Source organism: Papio anubis, chromosome 9 (genome assembly GCF_008728515.1).
Source record: "Papio anubis isolate 15944 chromosome 9, Panubis1.0, whole genome shotgun sequence".
NCBI classification, from domain to species: domain Eukaryota; kingdom Metazoa; phylum Chordata; class Mammalia; order Primates; family Cercopithecidae; genus Papio; species Papio anubis.
This window is the reverse complement of record NC_044984.1, coordinates 19,305,538-19,325,827: the sequence shown is the minus strand read 5'-3', so window position 1 is coordinate 19,325,827 and position 20,290 is coordinate 19,305,538.

Genomic DNA, 20,290 nt, shown 5'->3' with positions numbered 1-20,290 from the left:
ACAGCAATTATGCTATGCACAATTAAAATATATATGTCTTGCCCTGTTCAGGCTGCTATAATAAACTACCGTAGACTAAGTGGCTTACATAACAAATATTTATTTTTCACAATTTTGGAGGCTGAAAGTCCAAGATCACAGTGTGACTGTGGTTGGGTTCTTACTGAGGGCCTGTTCCCCAGTTTGCAGATGACCATTTTTACCCTGCATTGTCACTTGGCAGAAAGAGGCTCTTCATCCTCTTACAAGGGCCTTAAACCCATCATGAGGGTTTCATTCTCATAGCCTCATCTAAATCTAATTACTTCCCAAAGTCCCCGTCTCCAAATACCATAACACTGGGGCCTGGATTTCAATATGTGAATTCTGGAAGGACACAAACATTCAGTATACAGTAGCTAGAATGTCGACTAAGTATCTAATGAACTTTTAGCTCTAAAAATTGGAGAACACAAATTACTGCCATTGTTGATTGCTTTCCTCTTCATATAGCAAGGTATAAGAAGGACATGATCTTAGAAAAGAGCAGTTTGATCTGCAAAACGGAATAAAAGGAAATAGAGATAGGACACAATTTTAGACTGTCATATAGATGTAGGAGAACCTTTTCTCAAATGTGAACAGTAAAACATAACATTTTTAAATGCTATAAGGCTAAAGGCTGGTAAAAACTTGGCTTTGTGGTAATAATTAAAACAAGGATATACTTGGTTCACCCATTGTTAAAACCTCTGAACAGATTAAGGTGGCATGCAATAAATTCTTAAAGTTGGATTTAATGACTCAGTGAATAGAGACTAAAATCTCACCAAATTCTCATTTCCAAGGTGCTCATAATTACTCAAGAGAGAGAAGCATGAAGAAGCAAGATAAAAACATATATAGTTAAATACTTCTTAGATTTCTTTTATATATATACTTAAATATTTATTGAATATGTATATCTAGAAATATATATTTCTATGTATATATTTCTATATATATATATAGAGAGAGAGAGAGAGAATGTCTGGAAAAAATGTGGCTGTGAGTACCTGAGCTAATCGGAATTTAATAGATAAGAAACCATCATTTTAGGAGAGCTTATAGCTGTAGATACTACAGGTCTGAACTAAGAAAAGGTATTTTTCTGAACAGAAAATGCTTCGTGGGCCATTACATTTCTACAAGCAGGAAGTAGGCTGAGATTGCTTCTAGCCCCAAAAGGACATCTATCCAGTGCTTACTTCACAGATGGGGTCAAGTAGGATAACAAGAAAAAGGCAGACATATATAGAAGGAAGGAAAAAAGACCGCCAGATAATAATGGACCAGGAAGCTCCTCCCTGGAAACGGAACTGGACATAATCTAGGGTGCCGTAATAATTCATCTCTGGCACCTAGAGGGAATTCATATGCATATCCATGTATAAAAATTTTCCAACAGGCTTATTTCTGATTCTGTCATCATAACAGGTACAAGCAGCAGAAATGACCACAGTTTGCATATGAACCTGCTGCGTTACATTCAGAGGGCACTTGTGGAATCTTATAAAAGTGCTAATTCTGATTCCTCTTCAGAAAGATGATACTCACCACTATTCACACACATATTGGAACAAGATGGTGAGCAGAATGATGCTGAAAGGCAATTCATACACAAAATATCATCCAGCCTATTGCAAGCCATATAGTAGAGGTTTAATAAATGGATCTTTGCCACATTGGTTACCTATTCTTCATAAATGAACGTATGAAGTAGTCTCTATTTAAACTTTTTATAACTTAAATTCTACTTATTGAAAACATCACTAGGTATTCTGTAACATTTTCTGCTGATTTTCTTAAAGTTTCAGCTTCAATCATGTGGCCTCCCTACCCCAAATCTTTCCATGTCTCCCCGTTACCTTTCAAATGATGGACAAAGTTCTCACTCTGGCATTCTGAGTCCTTCACCATGAGACCCTTTCTAATCTTGCTAGCTTTACTTCTTGCCACTAGCATAATTGCACATAACTGCCACAAAAATGTAGGTGAGTAGAATGGGTAGTGTCTCTGTCCCAGAATAGAGAGCAATTTCTTTTTATTTTTTTACATTTTGAGACGGAGTCTTGCTCTGTCGCCCAGGCTGGAGTGCAGTGGCGCCATCTCAGCTCACTGCAAGCTCTGACTCCCGGGTTCACACCATTCTCTTGCCTCAGCCTCCCGAGTAGCTGGGACTACAGGTGCCCACCACCACACCCGGCTAATTTTTTGTATTTTTAGTAGAGACGGGGTTTCACTGTGTTAGCCAGGATGGTCTCAGTCTCCTGACCTTGTGATCCGCCCGCCTCGGCCTCCCAAAGTGCTGGGATTACAGGCGTGAGCCACTGCGCCTGGCCATAGAGAGCAATTTCATATACCTAGAGTTAAAATCACAGGTTTTTATCCCTCCAAATTTTATTTGGGTTCTTAGAAATTATGACACCAACTGATTCATACTGTCACAACAACTTGACTCTTCTACGTTCTCTTTTCTACCTAATCAGCCCTGGTTTTAAATCACGTTCTTGATGGTACTCACCCAGAGCTTTCAGACTCAGCTGGGCTCTTGGACTTTTGCCTTTGGAGACTTGCCCTGCGCCTGCACTGACACCATGGTAACCATCCATTTCTTGCCACAGGTCTTTGCTCTGAGATTTCCTTTTGGCAACTGTGCTGTTCCTCTGGCTTTGGTCATTCCTGACATCAGTCTTTATGTGACTTTGTCCCAGCTGCCAATCAGTCATCCTTTATTCCTTTCTTGGCTTCTGCTACTTTTGACCCAAGTTCATATCTTCAGGTAGGTGTTGGAAAAACCCTCTTGTAGGAGTTGGCAGGCAGTCCTCACATTACGCTATGTGCTGTAGCCAAACTAGCCTAGTCATATTGTCTCAGAAATTCCCTTCTATCCACTGGTGTTTTGAAGGAAAAGAAGATACTATCTGTCCTCCTGGATCTACCCTAAATGTCATTTCTTCTGTGATGCTTTCTTTATCTGACTTCTCTAGCTGAAATTAATCCATTCTCTCTCTGCACTCCTGTAGCACTTTTTGTTTCTTCAATTTGCATTAATCTCACTGTTTCACAATTTTAAAACAAGCAAATGCTTCATTTGTCTTCATGGCCCTGACCAAATGCCACTGTCTGTATCTCTCTTTGACTTTCTCTCCCCTTTCAGCAGAAGAAAACAATTCATTCCCCTGTTTTCTTGACATTCACAACAGATCAAAGTTCCTCAATGGCAGGGATGTATTTTATTCTTCTTTGTATTCTCTATGCTGAGCTTAGTGCCTGGAACACACTGAGTTGTCAATGGATTTCTGTGAAACCTCACTGTTGACATGGATTTACCTACATTATATTGTTTAATCCTCATAATGACAAATAAGAAAAGAAGAACAGCTATTATCTCCTGAGAAGAGGAAACTAAGACTCAGAGTGGTTAATTAATTTAGTCTAATCTCCCATAGGTATAGCTAGAACTAGATTTTAAACAGAATTTAAGTCTAATTGACTTATTACTCTTTCTGCTTCCCTCCCTTTCTCCCTCCCTCCCTTCCTTCCTTCTCCAAATGCCAGAGGTTCAAAGGCAAAGAAAACATGCTTTTATCTTAAAGATATTCACAGACTAATGGTTAAGATAAAAAATTAAACATATAATAAATGTTGATACACGCTGTGATAGAAAAAAGCTTAGAATTCTATTCGAACACATAAATATCTACCCAGATTAGTTGGGAATGAAGAAGGGCCAGGAAAGCTTTTTATATGGAATCAATCCTATATTGGATTGCAGGATAGGCAGCAGTTAGTCAAATGAATAAATTGGGGAAATAAATTTTTAGACAGGAAGAAAGCATTGCACAGCCACGGAAGTGTGCAAGGACATGGCCCTTCCAAGGAGATGCAAGCACATTAGCATGGCAGCTATGCAATGTATGAGAACTGGGCAGGTGCAGGGTTGACACACTTCTTGGAAGAGATGATGTATAAATAATAAAGGTGGTGTCAAAGCAGAAATAGTCAACTCAGGTTTTTAATTTTTTTCTATGGTTTTTCTATATTGTGTTTGCTTTATTTCTGTTCTGATCTTTACTATTTCCTCCCTTGCTAACTTTGGGTGTAGTTTGTTCTTCTCCTTTCTTTCTCCTTAGTTCCTTGAGGTATAATGTAGTCTATTTATTGGGGATTTTTTTAAACTATAGGAATTTGTTACTATTAATTTTCCACATAGAACTCCTTTTGCTGCATCTTCTAGATTTTGGTATGTTGTATTTCCATTTTCATTTGATTCAAGATACTTTTAAATTTTCATTTTGATTTCTTCTTTGACACCTTGTAGTTATTTAGAAGCATGTTATTTCATTTCCACATATTTGTGAATTTTCCAATATTCTTTCTGTTATTTATTTAGAGTTTCATATCATTGTGGTCAAAAGTAATACTAGATATAATTTCAATCTTTTTTTTAAATTTGTGAAGACTTGTTTTGCACCCTAACATAAGGTCTACCATGGAGACTGTTCCATGTGCACTAAAGAAGAATGTGCATTTTGCTGCTGTTGGATGAAAAGCTCAGTATATGTCTGTTAAGTTCATTTAGTCAAAAGTGCTATTCAAAACCAGTATTTTCATACTAATTTTCTGTGTCATTGGTGTAGCCATTGTTAAAAGTGGAGTATTGCATTCCCCAACTGTTATTGTATTACTATCTATTTCTCTTTTCGTGTCATTACTATTTCCTTTTGTATGTAGGTACTTTAATGTTGGCTGCATGTACAATTATAATTATGTCCTCTTCATGAATTGATCCATTTTCATCGAAAAATGACCTTTTGTGTCTCTTATGTCAGATTTTTACTTTAAATGTATTTTATCTGACATAATTATAGCCACCACTCCTTGGCTTTGGTTACAATTTATAAGAAATGTCTTCTTCCATTCCTTCATTTTCAGCCTATATGTTTCTTTAAAGTTAAAGTGGGTCATTACGTAGGAAGCATATCACTGGATTTTTAAAATTCCTTCACTCTATATCTTTTGATTACAGAATTTAATCCATTTATATTCAATGTTATTATTGATAATTATGAATACATTACTGCTATTTTGTTATTTGTGCTCTGGTTCTTTTGCAGATCCTTTGTTTCTTTCTTCCTCTCTCATTGTCTACCTTGGTGATGTGGTAATTTTCTGTAGTGCTCAGCTTTGATTCATTTCTCTTTATTGTTTGTGTATCTTCTGTAGTTTGTTCTTTTGTGATAGTCATGAGGCTTACATAAGACATCTCATAGTTATAATAGATTAAGCAGATAACAATGTAACATCCATCATATACAAAAACTCTAGGTTTTTACTCTCCCTGGTTTCACAATTGATATTTTTAATGTCACAATGTACATTTTTTATATTGTTTATTCCTTAACAACTTATTATAGCTAGAGTTATTTTTGAGTGTCTTGACTTTTAACCTTCATATTAGAGATATTAATGGCTTATACAACACCATTATGATATTGGAGTATTTTGAATTAGACTATATATTCACCTCTACCAGTGAGTTTTATGTATTCATATGTTTTCGTGATAGGAATTATTGTTCTTTAGTTTTCATTTAAAGAATTCCCTTAACCATTTCTTGTAAGGCAAGTCTAATGGTGATGAATTGCCTCATCTTTTGCTTGTCTGTGAAAGACTTAATTTCTCTTTCATTTCTGAATAACAGCTTTTCTGCATATAGTACTGTTTGTTGGCAGTTTTTCTTTTTCTTTCAGCACTTTGAATACATCATCCCATTTTCTCCTGGCCTGCTGAGTTTCTATTGAGAAATCTGCTGACGGACTAATGAAGCTTCTCTTGTATGTAACATTTCACTTTTCTTTTGCTGCTTTTAAAATTCTCTTTGCCTTTAACTTTTGATAATTTTCTTATAATATACCTCAATGAAGACCCCTTTGGGTTTATTATGTTTGGAGAGCTTTGAGCTTCATGGATCTGGATATACCTATCTGTCCCAAGACTTGGGAAGTGTTCAGCAATTGTTTCATTAAATATACTTTTTGTCACTTTCTCTGTCTCCTCTCCAACTGGAAATTCCAGAATAGGAACATTTGATGTCTCACAGGTCTCATAGGTTTCCTTCACTTTCTTTCATTTTTCTGTTTTTTCATCCTCTGCCTGGAGAATTTCAAAAGACCTGTCTTAAAGTTCACAGATTCCTATTTCTGCTTCATGTCTGCTGTTGAAGCTCTCCATTTTATTTTCTATTTTATTCATTGAATTCCTCAGACCCTAGATTTATTTTTGGTTCTTTTAAATGGTATCTATCTCTTTGTTTAATTTCTCAGTCAGATCATGAGTTGTTTTTCTGATCCCATTGAATTGTTCATCTATATTCTCTTACGATTTATTCAGTTCCTTAAGATAATTATTTTGAATTTCCTTCCAGGCAGTTTGTACATTTTTATTTTGGGTCAGTTACTAGATAATTATTGTTTTCCTTTGGTGGTGTCATGTTTCCTTGCCTTTTTTCATGTTTCTATGTCCCTGCATTGATGTCTGTGCATCTGGTGGAGTAGTGACTTTTTTCAAACATCACAGAGTGGCTTTTGTAGGAAAAGGTTTTCATCTGCAGATTGGTCTAAAGGTAGTAGTTGAGCAGGGTGTGGTGGCCCTGGCTCTGGGTGGCAGCAGTGGTATAATCTCCATGCAACTTCTTCAGTTGTGATTAATGTCAGCAGTGACTGCAGATATCTCAGTGGTCAACTGCAGAAGTCTGTGTCAATGCTGCTGGCAATGTAAGTTATGAGGGTTCTTGGTGGCAAGAGCTTTAGAGGACTTTCTATTCTTGTCTTCTCCACAGTGGGGAGTCTTAGCTGAGGGGTTTCCTGTTAGTGTTGGGCCTGCAATGACTCATAAGCAGCTGCAGTGGCTCTGGGATTTGGGGAGAGGTGTTTATTAGTGTGGCTATGGAGCTGAAGTCCCACATTTAATCTTGCAAAGCTATTAACACTATGGTACCTGGAACTTGATGCACAAGTGGACACAGTTTGCTCACAAGTCTGGGATCTGTGACTCTGAGGCACACCCCAGAGCTCAGGTGCAGGAGGAAGGATGTAGCTCTAACTCTGACTCTGGGAGGCAGAGTGCAGCACCAGCATGGCTCCAAGGAAGGAGGAGTATTCTAGAGGCTTGGATCTCAGGGATCAGATCACAGTTGCAATTCAGGTCCTGGAGCAAATAGTACACAATGGCACTTCGGGGCCCAGAAGATAAAGTACCATGAAATGGACCCTGAGATGGTGAGACATGGTAGCAACTTAGGTTTATGAGGCTGGGTATAGTGGCAGCAAGACCCTAGGAATGGTGAAGCACAGCTATGGCTTGGGCAAAGAGCAGCACAGCAATAACTCCACTTGCCAAAGAGCCATGGTGTCTCAGTCTCAGACTGCAGGGGGATAGTACCATTCCAGTGAGGTGGAACTTTGGCTCTTTGTTCTGGAAGGGGTGGCACAGCTCAGTCAAGGTTCTGGTTCCCTTGGAGGGCAGCTCTCAGAATCTCAGCTCTGGTAGGTGCAGCTACATGGGTCACTCAAGCCTCTGGTTCCCTGATGGGGCAGCGCACCACATCAGATGCCCAACTGGGATGGGGAAGGAAATAGCTATGTAGTAGCTTGGCCTTGGGGTAGGGCATAGAAACGGCTTGGCTTGAGAATGATGTGGTACTGGGTAGGCATGTTGTAGTAGCAGCAAAGCCTCGGGGATGCAGGAGTGCAATGCCTACTCACAGCCAGAGCAGGACGCACTCTAGTAGTGGCTCTGCTTCTATGATGTTCCAGCACAGTAGCAGCTCAGGCCATGGGGAGGGGCACAACATTGGCTCCTTCTGTGAGGTTAGCACATATGTGTGGACTCCAGGTAGCTCCCTCAGCTGGGCTCAGAGCCTGTAAGGATTCCAGAAGGCTCCAATGGCAAAGACCACAAGCGTTCATGGTGGTGATGGGGTCTAAGGGGTCCCCTTACCTATCTTTTCCCTTCAGGTATAAGTCCTTCCTATTTCCAAACTGACCCTGACTGCTGGAGGGGATGAGGGGAAGTGAAGTGTTTTTATCTTTCCTCTATGCAGCTGTTTGGTGTTTTATGTTCTACAGGATTTCTGCTTCTCCTTTGCTGTGCTCTGGTACTCTCCTTCAGTTACTTTTGTTGAAATGTAGTTGTTTATTTTTTTGAAGGGGGTAAATGAGTGCTAGGGACATCTAGTTGGCCATCTGACTGACATCACTCTCCTTAAGGGTGTCTATTGATGAACACAATTATCACGTAGTAGTCTAATGTATTAATTTCTTTTATATTTGTGGTTATCTGTCCTATTTAAGAAATATTGTGTATTCTAAATCCTTGAAGATCTTCTCCATTTTCCTCCTAAAAATCTTTTTTTTTTTAAATTTATTTTATTATTTTTTTTTTGAGATGCAGTCTTGCTCTGTCGCCCAGGCTGAGTGCAATCTCAGCTCACTGCAAGCTCCGCCCCCCGGGTTCACGCCATTCTCCTGCCTCAGCCTCCCAAGTAGCTGGGACTACAGGCACCCACCTAAGTTTTTAACCGCACCCGGCTAAGTTTTTGTATTTTTAGTAGAGACGGGGTTTCACTTTGTTAGCCAGGATGGTCTCAATCTGACCTCATGATCTGCCCACCTCAGCCTCCCAAAGTTCTGGGATTATTATAGGCATGAGCCACTGCGCCCGGCCTAAATCTTTTTATTTTATTTTTTGCCTTTAAATTTATAACCCATTTCATTGTATTATTTGCTTTATTAATATCTAATTTCACACCATTCATTTTTTAAAAGTCTCCCTTATCTGCTGCACTGTCATCTGTATTACACAACAAGAGAAAGTATTTTAACTATTTAATTGTAACTATTAAGTATTTTAAGTATTTCAAGTATTGGAAAGAATTTACACATTTTACTTTCAACTACAGTCAGATATCTGCAGAATTTTTAAAAAGAGGTAAAAGTTACTTAAATATAGGAATATTCTCTTAATGGTCAAAAAGAACATAAAAACAGTTCCCCAAAATATAGACCATTGAGCTTTAATTTGGAACCTCTTTAGCGTTTTAGTATGCATTATAAATTGTTTTCTGCCTCTTAAAAAAAGGGAATGCCTACAATCCAATACAGGATTACTAAGAACAGGCCATGCCAAACATAACTCATGGCAGTGCTATAATAATGCCTTAAAATATCTCCATTAAATTAAAACAACTGGTGTAGACTGTCATAACATTTCGGATATGCATAATATAATTAAATATAGAATAATTTGTCAATGATTGAATTCCAGCTGGAGTGTTGATTAATGGGGCTGGATATGAACTCAAAATGTAATGTCTACAAACATTACTTTGCTCTGTCCTGTCCATCAAGTTTGTCAGTTACATTGATACAGCACAAAAGACATGCTTATTACCTTTTTTCAATATCACCTGGTTAATTCAGGACGAGGTAATGAGGAGTCTAAAAGTTTTCTGAAAAATGTAAACTGCAAGACCAAACGTTTAATAAAAATAAATATAAATTAAAATGTGAGTCTATATTTAAAAACTAATTGATTATGTATAAGATGGATTTTTTGTAAGAATGGCTATTACATTTTTTCCCAAAATAAAGGCCAGAATGGTTTTGGAACTTACTGGTAGAATTGTAATGTAAGACTAGGACAATGCATGCTATATGCCGTATTTGCCTGCCTTCACATGTTCTAAACGGGATATCTGGATATCGTATTACTAGCATCTGCAGGAATGCTAGCAAAGTGTGATACATTTAGGGAAGATGACCAAAAGCACTCAGAAATCACTGGAAAATTTGTGAGTTTTTAGACAGATAATTTGAAATTATACATCCTAGTCTCCCATCTGACAGGTTTTCTACATGAAAATTGAGGAGAAAATAGAGAAGAATTGTCTTTAGGGGGAAAATAGGCTTATAATAAGCCCTTTATAATGGGAAAAAAGAGTATGTGAAAAACGTATTTTTGACTTGCTGAAAGATATGACTTTCTAATAATTACAGGTGAGCATTTATTCATTAAGTTGAAATTCAGTTACTCATTCATAGTTGTTCAATGACTATTCTGTGTCATTCACTGTCACTATTCTGTGTCACAAACTATCCTATGTATTGAAGAGACCAAGAATAATTAGAAAAAATGCCTACTCTCAAAGAGCTCATAACTTAATAGGAATAGGGTAGAAGTGGAAGAGAGAATGATAGATAGAAAAATAAATAATTAGAATGTAAAAGGTGCTCTAATAATCATTCTCAGTAATCCACGGGAGTGGACAGAATTATCAGTTCTGTTCCAAGATTAAATGAACACATAGAAATGCTTCGTTAAAGTAAAAGTTATCTATGAATAGTTATTCTTTCTATATGTGAAGTTTTGTGCTGAATATATAATCTGATCTAATTCTCAATACCATCCTATATTCTATTATTTTTCTCATTTTATAAAGTACCTGATTCAAATATAGGCTGTGCATTACCAGAGCTACCACACTACTAAGTGATAGACCTGAGTTATAAATGCAGGAAATTTTATTCTAGAGAATGTAACCTTAACCAGGGTTTTCGAAACTATTACAACTCATTTGTAGGTCATAAAATCAAATTTCTGTCCCTACAATTACTTTAAAAAATTAGTAGAATATAAAGGATATTTATGTATTATATAGGAAGAATAAATATTGCTTTATGAAGATCCATAAGTGTATATATGTGTGTCTGCAGGTGCATACTAGGTCAAAAAAATCATTTTGAAAAGCACTAGAGTGCTTTGCCCTTCTTAACAAGATCTGCCTTCAGGAGAAGCTAAAGTATATTCTTTATAGTTGTGTACTACTTGCCTATTTCTGCCTAATAAATGTCCGCAAGCTTTAGTGGACTAAACAGCAATAACATTTACTATCTCATAGTTTCTGTGGGTCAGAAATTCAGGCCAACACGGCTTAGCCAGGTCTTCTGACTCTCAGTCTCTCACAAGACCCTGGTTATCTCAAGTCTTAAATGGAAGTGTTTGCTCCCTAGTTCATTCATTTAGTTGAAGGATAGATTCAGTTTATTCTAGGCTGTTGGACTAAGGTCTCAGTTCCTCACATGTTGTTGGCTAGAGGTCTCCTTTAACTTCTTGCTACATGGACCCCTCCACAAAAAATACAACATGACATCTTGGTTCACTGAGCATGCAAGAGGGTGAGAGTGCAAGGGAGAGTGCCAGCAAAAGAGAGGCCTAGCAAGATGAAAGTGATAGTTTTTTGGGACCTAATCATGGAAGTGGCATCCCATTATTTTTGCTGTATTCTATTTATTAGAAGCAAATCATGGCTTCTAGTTCTGAATGTAAAGAGTTAGCAGTCAACCCTCTATCCTAACAATGAATAAAAATCTGAACAAACTAAACAATCAACAACTTTTCTTAGATCTATAAGAGAAGTGAGGTCACAGGATGAACTGCTGCCATGAAAATTGGAAAGACAGAGAGGCAGATACAGAGAATCACAACATACCTGGTCAGAAACCATTGTGTGAATCAGTGCTGGGGCAGGGAAACGTGAACTGCAAATGAGGAACTGCTGGAGACTAAGTGCAGGCAAGCCTGAGAGATTAAAAACTCCTGGGAAACCCAGTCATAGGGCACCCCCTTGTTTTTGTAAATTTTACCTCCAGGAGCTCAACCAGGTTCTCACAGTAAATATCAGAGAAAGAGCTCCTTGTGCTTCTAGCATGGGGTGGGGAAAATAAATCATTTTGAAATACACCAAGGCAATCTTTTTCTTAACAAGGTCTGACCTCAGAAGAAACTAGTTAACCATAGCCCAACCTGTGGAGTTTTATCAGAGCCTAACTGACTTGGGAAGTAACAACTCCCACCCTCTTTAGCTATCCTGTCCCTGCTGAGTGGGGAGAAAAAACTGAGAAACCTTTGTGAAATTCACAACCCAGAAGCGTAGGCTGACTAAAAAAAACAGATATACTCATAGGACTATAGAACACTTCCCCTCCACTCACACCTTACTACTACATTATTAAAGTCTGACTTATCAATGTTTCTTTAACCCAGTAGATCACATCCCAGATACTAAAAAAAAAAAAAAAAAAAAAAAAAAAAAATTAAAGCATACTAAAAGGCAAAAACACAATTTGAGGAGACAGAGCAAACATTAGAACCAGACATGGCAAGGTTGTTGGAATAATCAGACTGGGAATGTAAAACAAATACGATTATTACGCTGAGCACTCTAATGGATAAAGTAGACTACGTGCAAGAACTGATGGGCAATGTAAGGAAAGAGATGAAAATCTTAAGAAATAATCACAAAGAAATGCTAGAGATCAAACAAAAATATCACAGAAATGAAGAATGCTTTTAATGAATTTATAAGCAGACAAGACACAGCTGAAGAAAAGATTCTCTGTACTTACGGATATTATCCATGGAAACCTTTAAAACTGAAAAGTAAAGAGAATAAGGACTGAAAAAAATAAGACAGAATATCCCAGAGCTTGGGGTCAACTACAAAAGATGCAGCATATGTGTAATAACAATACCAGAAGGAGAAAAGAGAAGCAGAGACAGGATAAATGCCAAAACAAAGACAAAAACAAAAGCAAAATAAAACAAAACAAAACAAAAAATCAAACCTACGTGTATAATTTTCACAATACAGAAAATCAAAAGATAAAGAAAAAATGCTGAAGGTAGCCAGAGGAAATAACACTTCACCGTAGATAAACAAAGATAAGAATTATATCTAACTTCCCCTCAGAAACCATACAAGCAAGAAAAGAATAGAAGAGAGAACATCCAAATGGCTGACTAGAAGCAGCCAGGAGGAGCTTCTTCCACTAAGAGACCAGACCATTAAGAACTGACACACTCCAAGCAGATCTTTGGAAGAAAGGTATTGACAGTGGTTGGAGGGACAACGTAGAATTTGGGTGAAGGGGGAGGAAGGTGAGAACTGTACATGGGTTTGCAGAGCACTAGGACTAGTTTTTGGCCCTGAGTGGCCCCTAGGGAAGGGATGAGTTAAATACACATGATGTAGTGGCCCACTCTTGCCAGGAACCTCCAGAATCCTAGCTGCAGGATACCGTACAACCCCAGAGATATTTGAACTGGCAGGGAGAGCTGCTTGGAGAGCCGGCAGGGACAGGACTCCAGCCTGTGCAGAGCCCAGAGTGTTTGTTGAGAGAACAGCTACAGTAGAGTATGACCAGGAATGCCCAATCTCCAAGGCTCACCATGATCCTCTAAGTGTCTTTATCCTTTGTCGACTGTCAAACCTGGATAGAACGGGGCTATTTTGCCCATGGAATGGGGCCAGTATGATCTGTGTGCCTCCTTGTGTACTGGCCTCTCCCAGGGTTCCTGCCTGTATGTATCCACTTGCAGCACACCTTCAGATGCTCAACCAGGGTATTTCCTAGCACCCACTGCCATAGCTCCTTCACCAACAGACCATGCCTAAACATTAGAGAGCTTCTACAGATGGGTTCCTACTGGTGTGCACCCTCCCACCACCTGTCCTGATCACTTTGCCAGCATGGATGGATCTTGCCTTGCTACTGTTGCCCCATCCTTGCATGTATGGTTGTGGACCCTGCTGCCCTGCTGCTGCTAGTGTGTGTGTACATGCTGACCCTGTTGCCACTGACCCAATGAAGTGCTTTTGTCAGTACCCACCAGCCCCCCCACCATTGGAGTGTTGTTGTTAGTGGACCAGATATACCTCAGCCTCTCCAGCGCAGCAAGTACTCAACCCCAAGACACCAGAGAAAAAAGATTTGGGCCTGGCCCAAGTCCCCCAGGTTTATAGCATGCAGCTGAGGAGTTCTGAGCTGAGCCTTGGCCTCCTGAAATTGTCCAGAAATGAAGCCAGTCAACTGAACCCAACATATACCACAATCAAACCCTCAAGGGCATCAAAGGATATAAAAGCAAAAAACCACAGCCACAGGACAGTGACTGTAAAATTAAAGGAAAATCAGCCCACGTAAATGTGAAAGAAGCAGCTCAAGAACTCTGGCCACTCAAAAAGCCAGAGTGTCTTCTTACCTCTAAATAACTGTACCACACCCCAGAAATGGTTCCTAACCAGGCTGAAATGGCTGGAATAACAGACATAGAATTCAGAATTTGTATGGCAACAAAGATCATAGAGATTCAGGAGAAATTTGAAACCCAATGAAATGAATCAAGAAAATCTGGTAAAATCATACATGAGCTGAAAGGCAAAATACTCATTATAAGAAAGAACCAAACTGATCTGACAGAGTTGAAAAACTCTCTACAAAAACTTCATAGTACAATCAGAAGTATTAGCAGCAGAATAGACCAAGCCAAGGAAAGAATCCCAAAGCTTAGAGACTAATTCTTCAAATCAACTTAGTCAGAAAAAAAATAAAGAAAAATTCATGAGCAAAATATCTGAGAAATACAGAATTATGTAAAAAGACCAAACATATGACTTGTTGGCATCCCTGGGGGGGTGAGGGGAGAGAGAGAAAGAGAGAGAGAGAAAGAGAGAGAGAGAAGAAAGCAACCTGGAAAACATACTTGAGAACATTGTCCACAAAAATTTCTGCAACCTCGTGAGAGAGATTGACTTTCAAATTCAGGAAATCAGAGAACCCTTGCAAGATAGGATACAAGACATTCACCCCTAAGTCAGATAGTTATCAGATTATCCAAAGCCAACATGAAAGAAAAAATATTAAAGGGAGATAGAGACAAAGTGCAGGTCACCTACAAAGTGAACCCCATTAGGCTAACAGTGGATCTTTCAGCAGAAATTCTACAAACCAGAAAAGATGGGGGTACCTATATTCAGCATTCTTAAAAAAAAAGAAATTCCAATCAAGAATTCCAAATCCAGCCAAACTAAGCTGCATAAGCAAATACTAATGGAATTTGTTACCACCAGACTTGCTTTACTAGAGTTCTCTAAAGGAGTGCTGAACATAAAAATGAAAGACCATTGCCTGCCACCACAAAAGATACTTACTAGTTCACTGACACTATAAAGCAACTATACAATCAAGTCTACATAACAACCAGCTAAAAATACAATGACAGGATCAAATCTTCACGTGTCAATATTAACCTTGAATATAAATGGGTTAAACGCCCCACTTAAAAAAACAGAGTGGCAAGTTGAATAAAGAAGCAAGATGCAACCATATGCTGTCTTCAAGAGACCCATCCCACATGCAATGACACCCATAGGCTCAAAGTAAAGAAATGGAGACAGAGCTGTCAAGCAAACAGAAAACAAACAAACTAAAAAGCAGAGGTTTTATTAGTATTTCATACAAAACAGACTTTGAATCAATGATGATCAAAAAGGACAATGAAGGGCATTATATAATGATAAAGATTTTAATTCAATAAGACTTAATTAGCTAAATATATATGCTTCCAAACACTGGAGATTCTAGATTCTTAAAATAAGTTTCTAGAGACCTATGAAGTCTTAGACAACCATAGAATAATAGTGAAAGACTTCAACATTTACTGACATTTTAAGACAGATCATCAAGACAGAAAACTAAAAACGATACTTGTGACCTAAATTTGACACTTGACCAAATGAACCTAGGTGACATCTACAGAACACTATGCAACAAGAACAGAATAGGCACTCTTCTCATCTGCACATGGCACATACTCTAAAATTGACCACATGCTTAACCATGAAGCAATTCTCAACAAATTCAAAAAACCTGAAATCATGCCAACCACACTCTTGGACCACAGTGCAATAAAAATAGAAATCAATTCCAAGAAGCTCTCTCAAAACCATACAATTATATGGAAATTAAACAATCTGCTCCTGAATGACTTTTGGGTAAAAAATAAAATTAGAGCAGAAATCAATAAATTCTTACACAGTAATGGAAACAAAAATACAATATATTAGAATCTCTGGGAAACAGGTAAAGCAGTGTTAAAAGGCAAGTTTATAGTGCTAATCACCCACATCAAAAAGTTAGAAGGATCTGAAATTAACACCATAGTGTCACATCTAGAGGAACTTGAGAAACAAGAACAACCCCACCCCAAAGCTAGCAGAGGAAAAAAAATAATAATAACAAAATCAGAGCTAAACTGAAAGAAACTGAGATGCAAAAAGCCATACAAAAGATCAGCAAAACCAAGTTGGTATTTTTGAAACAAAAAATAAGAGTGATAGATCACTAGCTAATTTTAAAAAGAGAGAGTGAGAGGAGATACAAATAAACACAGGTAGAAATGAGAAAGGGGATATTATCACCAACCCCACAGGAATACAGAAATCTCTGAGAGACTGTTACGAACACCTATATGCACACAAACTAGAAAACCTAGAAGAAATGGATAACTTCCTGAAAACCACAACCTTCCAAAATTGAACAAGGAATAAACTGAAAACTTGAACACACCAATAATGAGTTCCAAAATAGAATCAGTAATAATAAAACTTAAAAACTAGAAAAAGCTCTGGAACTGACAGGTTCACAGCAAAATTCTACCAGACATACAAAGAAGAGTTGGTACCAATTTTATTTAAACTATTCCAAAAAGTTGACGAGGGACTCCTCCCTAACTCATTCTACGAGGCCAGTGTAATTCTGATACCAAAACCTGGCAGAGACTCAATGAAAAAAGCACACTTCAAGCCAATATCCCTGAGGAATATATATACAAAAATCTTTAACAAACTACTAGCAAATCAAGTCCAGTGGCACTCAAAAATCAAATCTATTACAATTAAGTAGGCTTTATGCCTGGAATGCAAGGTTGGTTCAACATACATATATCAATAAATGTGATTCATCATGTAAACAGAACAAAACCCAAAAACTACATGATTATTTCAATGTATGCAGAAAAAGTTTTTGATAAAATTTAATATTTCTTCATGTTTTTAAAAAAAACCCTCTACAAACTAGGTATTGAAGGAACAAACCTCAAAATAAAAAGAACTATCTATGACAAAACCACAGCGAACATCATATTGAATGGGCAAAAGCTAGAAGCATCCCCCTTGAGAAACTGAATAAGACATGGATGCCCCTTCTCAATACTCCTATTCAACATAGTACTGGAAGCCTTAGCCAGAGCAATCAGGCAAGAGAAAGAAATAAAAGGCATCCAAATAGAAAGAGAGGAAATCAAACTATCTCTGTTTGCATATGATATGATTCTATATCTAGAAAACCACGTAGTCTTGACTCAAGAGCTCCTTCAGCTGATAACTTCAGCAAAGTTTCACAATATAAAATACATGTACAAAAATCAGCAGCTTTTCTATACACCAATAAAGCCCAAGCTGAGAGCCTAATCAAGAACACAATCCCATTCACAATAGCCACAAAAAGAATAAAATACCTAGGAATACAGCTAACTGGGAGGTAAATGATCTCTACAATGAGAATTACAAAACACTGCTGAAAGAAATCAGAGATGATACAAACCAATAGAAAAGCTTTCTGTGCTCATGGATTGGAAAAATCAATATTGTTAAAATAGCCATCCTGCCCAAAGCAACCTACAGATTCAATGCTATCCGATTAAACTGTTAATGCCATTTTTCACAGAATTTTTAAAAACTACTAGAAAAAATACCCTGAATAGCCAAAGCAATCCTAAGCAAAAAGAACAAAGCCAGAGGCATCACACATTCTAACTTCAAATGATACTACAAGGATACAGCAACCAAAACAGCATGGTACTGGTAAAAACAAACAAAAAACAGAGACATTAGTGAATGGAACAGAACAGAGACCACAGAAATAAAGCCATACACTGATAACCATCTGATCTTCAACAAAGATGACAATAACAAGGAATGGAGAAAGGACTCCCTGTTCAAGAAATGGTACCGGGATAACTCACTAGCCATATGAGGAATATTGAAACTGGATTCCTACCTTTCATCATTTACAAAAATCAACTCAAGATGGATTAAAGACTTAAGTGAAAAACCTAAAACTATAAAAATCCTAGAAGAAAACCTAGGAAACAACATTTTGGACCTAGGCCCTGGCCAAGATTTCATGACAAAGTCTCCAAAAGCAATTGCAACAAAAGCAAAAATTGACAAGTGGCACCTAATTAAACTGAAAAGGTTCTGTGTAGCCCAAGAAACTATCAACAGAATAAACAGACAACCTACAGAATGGGAGATAATTTTCACAAACTATGCATCTGACACAGGTCTGATATCCAGGATTTTTAAGGAATTTAAACAAATTAGCAAACCAAAAACAAACAACCCATTAAAAAATTGGCAAAGGACATGAATAGACACTTCTCAAAAGAAGACATGGATGTAGCTAGCAAGCATATGAAAAGATTCTCAACATTACTAGTCATTAGAGAAATGCAAATCAAAATCACAATGAGATACCATCTCACACCAGTCAGAATGTCTACTGTTAAAAAATAAAAAAAATAAGAGATGCTGGTGAGGTTGTGGAGCAAAAAGAACACTTATACACTGTTAGTGGAAATGTCAGTTAGTTCAACCACCATGGAAAGCAGTTTGGAGAGTCCTCAGAAAACTGAAAACAACTCACAATCAACTCAAGAATCCCCTTATTGAGTATATATCCAAAGGAATATATAACTTGTTCTACTATAAAGACATATGCACACATACATTTATCATAGCACTATTTGCAACAGCAAAGACATGGAATCAACCTAAATGCTCATCAATGGTAGACTGGATAGAAAAAATGTGGTACACATATTCCATGGAATATTACACAGCCATAAAAAAGAATGAAACCACAACCTCTGCAGCAGCATAGATGGAACTGGAGACCATTATCTTAAGCAAATTAACACAGGATTAGAAAACCAAATACCACAGGTTCTCTTAGTGGGAACTAAACATTGAGTACACATGTACACAAAGAAGGGAACAATAGATACTCAGGAGTACTTGAGGGTGGAGGATGGGAGGAGGGTGAGGATCAAAAAACTACCTTTCGGGTACTATGCTCATTGCCTGGGTGATTAAATAATCTCTGCATTGAACACCCACAACATACAATTTACCCAGGTAACAAACCTACATATGTACTCCCTAAACCTAAGATAAAATTTAGGAAAAAAAGAGAAAAAATAGAGTGAAGTATTTAAAAAGTGTTAAGAGATAAAACCATCAACCTAGAATTCTATACTCTGTAAAGTTATCTTTCAAAGTGAGGGAAAAATAAAGACTTTCTCAGACAAACAGAAATTGATGGAATTTGTTGCCAACAGACATGTCTTATAAGAAATGTTAAAAGAAGTTCTTTAGAGAAAAGGAAAATCATATAGGTCAAAAACTTGTATCTACATTTAAAAAAGGAAAAAATATCAAAGATAGAATAAGTGAAGATAAAAACTTACATTTTCAAATTCTTAATTGATCTAGCAGTAGTTTGTTCAAAATAATAGCAATAATGTATTTGATTATGTATGCTTATATCTTATATTTTTGAAAGCAGGCTTGAATTAATTGTAAATGTATGTTGCAAACTCTTGTGCCACCACTAAAAAAAGTTTTTAAAAAGGATAAGCAATATGCTAAGAAAGGAAAGAAAATTAAATTATATAACATGCTCAGTGAAAAACAAAAAGGGCAGAAAAAGAGTGAATAGGCACAAAGCACAAGGGCAACAAATAAAATACTAATAAACATGCTAGTTATTAATCCAACGATATCAATAATCAACAGTCTAAATGCACCAATTACAAGGGAGAAATTGTCAGAGTGTATAAAAAAATAGGACCCAACTATATGCTGTTTACAAAAAACCCACTTTAAATATAAAGAAACATGCAAATTCAAAGTAAATGGACAGAGAAAGATATGCCAGGGTAACACTAATCAAAAGAAAGCAGGAGCACCTAGATTAATTTCAGACAAACAGAGTTCAAAGCACAGAAAGTAATCAGGGATAAAGAAGAACATTGTATAACGATAAAGGGATTAATTCTTTTTAGCTGAAGGCATCACACTACTTGACTTCAAACTGGCATAATAATAGACACATTGACAAAGGGAACAGAATAAAAAGTCCAGAAAAAAAGTCCATGTATTTACAGTCAATTATTTTTTTGACAAAAATGCCAATAACACAGAATGGGAAAAGACATTCTCTTCAATAAAGGGTATGGGGAAAAGTGCATATACACAGGCAGAAGAATGAAATTAGACAGTTATCTCACACCACATGCAAAAATC